The sequence below is a fragment of the Apodemus sylvaticus genome, chromosome 3, assembly GCF_947179515.1.
Source record: "Apodemus sylvaticus chromosome 3, mApoSyl1.1, whole genome shotgun sequence".
NCBI lineage: Eukaryota > Metazoa > Chordata > Mammalia > Rodentia > Muridae > Apodemus > Apodemus sylvaticus.
In genome coordinates, this window is record NC_067474.1 from 25,541,238 (window position 1) to 25,546,615 (window position 5,378).

The following is a 5,378-nucleotide window of genomic DNA, read 5'->3' on the forward strand; positions in this document are numbered from 1 at the left end:
GGTACAGACCTTATAGTACACGGGTGCAGAGCTTACACAGTTCATGCATACAGAGCTCATAGTTCACCGGTATATAAATCAACATGTGACGTAAAAAGTTCATAGAGGCCTGTATAAAACTTGTAGTTCCTTGTTACAAGCTCACGGTGCTCCTGAATACAGCACACGGTTCCTAGGCCAGAGCATAGTGTGCACTGTGTAGATGTCAGAGTAGCCTAAAAAAAGGTTTGAGTGCACAGGGTGGACATCACACTGTAGGGTGTACGAACCATGGAGCGCACGTACAGAGTTCACAGTAGCCATCTAGTAATGGCGGTGCAGTGTCCTTGTCAGTGCACCTCTGCAGAGCACACAGGTGTGTATATCATGGTGCCCTTGCACACAACTCACAGGGTCCCATTGAGGCATCACAGTGCCACCTCATCGTCATCTGTTAGGGAACAGGACAGAGCAACCATGTCGGCATCTGTGTGCATTGCACAGTGCACCTTTACAAAGCACACAATACAGCACTTAGACATCAGAGTGCCCTGTGTTTATGTCACAGTGTACCTGCACTGAGCTGCAGTGCTCTCTCTGGACACCGGTGTCCTTATGTCACAGTGTCTATCCCGACATTACAGTGACCTGTCTTCACATCACAATGTCCTTGCACAGGACTCACAGCATCTCATTTTGATCTTACATTGACCAGGAGTCACGTCACAGGGCACCTGGACGAAGCACCCAGTATCATCTAGAGAACACAGTGCCTTGCGTTCATGTCACAGCGAAGCTTTACGGAGCATCATAGAGCCTTGTGTCCATGTCACAGTGCACCTGCACAGAGCACAGTGTACCCTGTGTAACCACCACTGTGCCCTGTGTCCATGTCACAGTGCACCTGCACAGAGCACAGTATACCCTGTGTAACCACCACTGTGCCCTGTGTCCATGTCACAGTGCACCTGCACAGAGCACAGTGTACCCTGTGTAACCACCACCGTGCCCTGTGTTCATGCCACAGGGCACCTGCACAGAGCACAGTGTACCCTGTGTAACCACCACCGTGCCGTGTTCATGCCACAGTGCACCTGTACAGAGCTCACAGCCTCCTATAGAGTTCACAGTGTCCCTCCTACACATCGTGGTGGGCTAAATTCATGTCATCATGTGTCCATAGGGATCTCCCAGTGCCCCATTTAGACATCACAATGTCCCGTGCTCCTGTCATAGGACTCCTGTGTTGAGCACAGCATACCCTGTCTGTACATCACAGTGCCCTGTGCCCTAGCTAGAAAGCACAAAGCCATGTCTCATGTCACAGTGCATTCGCACAGAGCTCACAGCCTCCAGCCTGTATTCCCAGTGCCCTCTGTTCATGTCACAACATACCTGTTCAGAGCCCACAGGGAAGCAGCATACAGATAGTAGTGTGCTGGTGTATATCTCATAGTGCCTTACACAGGGCTCAAACTGAGAGGTGCTGAGGTCACAGCAAACTTTATAGAGCACACAGTGACCTGGACAGAGTCATTAGGACCCATAAAGCACAATGCCCTTCAGAGACCTCAAAATGCTCCTTCATGCATACACCTGCAGTGAGCTGATAGTGCTGGGTACAGAGTTCACAGTCCACCTCTGACAACTTTATAGTGCTTCCTTTCAACTTATACACACCCACATGATGCTCACAGTACACTTCTATAGAACTTATAGTTCCTGCTACACAGTTCACAGTGCTTTCAATGTGTGTGTGTGTGTGTGTGTGTAGTGCCCTATATACAACCCATAATGCAGTTCCATTGAGTGCCATGTGTTATGTTCACTCTACACACACATGTGGTCCCTAGTCAGATACATAGCACACAGAGATCATGTATTCTGTATAGCGCTCATGGCATCCTGTATAGAACTCACAGCATACTTTGACTGAGCTCATAATACCCTGTGCTGAGTCCTACTCCATCACAAGGCTTGTAGTGCACTTGGGTATAGTTTGTAATGCCATGTTCAACTCACAGTGCTCTGCTTAGAAACCACAGAGCCCTGTACTGCGTCACCGTGAGCCTGTGTAGAGGTCCTGTACTCTGTACAGTTCTAACCTACCTCCTTATTGCTCATGGTGGTTTGGAATAGAACTCAGCCAATAATACCCTATATATTCCAGAGCTCATAGAGAGCTGTGTAGAACTCACAGTGCATGTGTGTGTGTGTGTATGTGTGTGTGTATGTGTGTATGTGTGTGAAGCACATAGGTTGTAATGCATCAGAATAGAGCTCACATTGCTGTGAAGGACTTGTAGTTCCCTGAATACAACTCTTCAGTGTGCTTGTATGCAGCACAGCACACATCCGCATACCCACAGTCTGCCTTACAGGTCATCATGCCCAATATGGGGCTCAGTATCTTGTATAGTTGCAGCAGCCATCATATTACTCAGGATTGTGCTAACATTGCCCTTTCCAGACATCTGGAACCAGAGATCAGCATTCACCTGCTGAGAGCTTGAATTTGGTTTATATATGCTGTGAGTCCAATTTCGTTTTTGGCACATGAGAAACAGGTTTCTTGTATCAACTAGAATTTGCTTGGTTTCAAGCAACTGAAACTGATATAAGTTAGCTTATGGAAAACGGGGAATGGGGGAAACATGCGAAGTTCAAAGCTAAAGTGAGGGGGGTTCTTGAGCCTCTGGGGTAGAGGACATAAGAAGGCTTGTGAAAGCTGAAAACAGGAGTCACAGATGGCTTCTGCGGAGCTGAGTCCCGAGAAAGTGAGCTCTGTTGGAGAGCAGATGAGGATGTTGGTGAATGTGTGTTGTTGACATCAAGGCCGTGTCAAGGACCCCAGGGTCTTCAGGCCCACAGGAGGGTCAAGTCCTTCCCCAAATCAGGCTCCGAGGAATGAGAAGGCCTTCCCCAGGTCTAGTAAGAGTGTAGATAGTGCCAGAAAGGATCAGCCATGGCTGTGGGTGACCGCATCCCCTAATCGCCACCCTACACTCTCTACAGAGGTCAGCTTCCCGCATCTGCACTCAGTTGTATGCTGTAAAGGGCTGAGCTTCTAGGCTGTTGGTGCGCTTCCGTCATAGTGTGTGACCTGCCTGATGCCAGCGCTTTTGTATGTGTGTCTGTGGTTTGCTTATCCCAGTTTCCTCAGCCGGGTCAATCTCAAAGCCATGCAGGGCGCCGCACAGTTCCCACGCCGTGCGGTCCCACATCGGGTGGATGAGTGGCCCGCAGGTGGACTGTGTGTGAGGGCGCAGGCAGTTTTGTCATTACTGGTCTCAGCAACCAGGACCACGTGAAATGCAGGGCTAGGAGAGAGGGAGGAGGCATGGGAAGAAGTCAAGGGAAAACCCAAAATCCAAGGCAGCAGGGCCGGCTGAACAGCAGGCACCCGCCCGCTCGCTATTCTCCCTACTGTGAATGTTTTTCTTTTTTTCTCTTTTCCTCTTACTTCTTCTCTTTTCTGAAAACTTTTTTTTTTTTTTTGAGAGATTGATGCTGTGGTGATTGACAGGTGGCAGATCAGAGGATGTGCATTTTCCTGGAACCATTTTTCCTGCTAGTGTCATCTGGGAAGAGGGAACCTCAAGTGATTAAATGCCTTCGGCCGTCTGGCCTGTAGGCAAGTCTGTGGAGGCGGTTTCTTGATTAATGACAGGTGTGGGAGGACCCAGCCCACTGTGCTACCCACAGACACCTAGGTGACCCCGGGTTATACAGGAAAGCAGGCCAGTTGAGCATGGAGAGCACGCCAGTGAGCAGAACTCCACCACAGCCTCTCATCAATTTGGGTCTTTAGATTCTGACTTTCCTCCATGACTTACTACAAGCTGTAAGATCAAATAAAGCTTTTCCTCCCTAGGTTGTTTCTGGTGTTTATCACACCTATAGAAGGTAAACCTAAAGCTCTCCTTTAGAGAGATTTCTGGTAGAGCCTGCCTTCTAACCCTACGTTGGTGAACTGGTCTAAATTATGCAACAAAGACCTGGTTTGACTCCCGGGGTTAGATGGGAAAACTGTCTTTCAATGTGTTAACAGCTGATCTTCCAGCTTTCAACAGATGCCAACAGCATGCAACCAATCCAGTCCATTTTGTTTTCATTTGATGAAACATTACATCTAGCCTCATAGATCTGTGTTCATGGAACAGAGTCCTCAGAAGATGTGGCCTGCCAGGTGTCTGCCTGATTGTGGCTGGACACCTAGGTGTGTTGTCTGGAGTTGTACCCCTACTAGAAGGGCTTGACGTCGGAAGGGGTAGATCTGGGCAGGAACCTGCACTCCCGGGATAGTGCCTTCCTATCTGCAGAGCTCTGAGGCTCTCAGAATTAGTGTATTTATTTATTTATTATTATTTTTAATATGTATATTTATTTTCTATATTCTTTGTTTACATTCCAAATGATTTCCCCTTTCCCATTTCCCCCCTCCCCATATGTTCCATAAGCCTTCTTCTTTTCACCCATTCTCCAAATCACCTCCCTCCTTTTTCTCTGTCCTGGTACTCCCCTATAATGCTAGATCAAGCCTTTCCAGGATCAGGGCCCTCTCCTTACTTCTTCATGGGAGTCATTTGTTAGATGGTACAACCACTATGGAAATCAGTCTGGCGGTTCCTCAGAAAAATGGACATGACACTTCCGGAGGACCCTGCTATATCTCTCCTGGGCATATACCCAAAGAATTAGTGTCTTAAGATTTCCGGTTGCAGCATCAACTCTTCCTGCTTCTCTCAGGCAGACAGCAGAACTTCTGCCATCTTGTACACATTGCTGTGCACCCCAGGGAATGGTCACCCATCAGGAGCAGCTGATAAGCATTAATGTCATGAATTTCAGTCACCATTATGCACTGATGACCTGTGAAGCAAGCTGTCTGGAGTCTCCTAGGATCCCTGACAGCTTCTGAATTTTGTGATCTCCAGAGTCACCTTGCAGTGCAGAGATGCATTCTGGGAAGTTGTATTCTCTACACTGAGTGAAAGCAGCTAGCCTAGGACCAGTAAGAACCAAAGTCCTGAAGTATGGTGGTATTCTCTAGAAGGAGGACCAGGAGGCAGGAGCCAGCTCTCATGAATGGCTTGTCACCTCTGAGCTACAGGAGGACACTTGTCCCTAAAAAGTTAAGAGAGTTAGGCTAAATAAATTTATTTACAACCAAACATTACTAAGCATCGACTCTGGGCAAGGTTCTGCATTAATGTGACATGACACTAAATAAGGCTTGCTGTGTGCTCTTGGGGACACACCTTCAGGGTCTCTCTATCTAAATCTATAGAACAATGCCAAACCTGCAGAACCCTATGGTTCCGTGCATTATCAGAGCACAGGGAGAGGGAGGTTCTCCTTCCCACTGGCTGGAGGCCCAGGACTTGACCAAGGACACA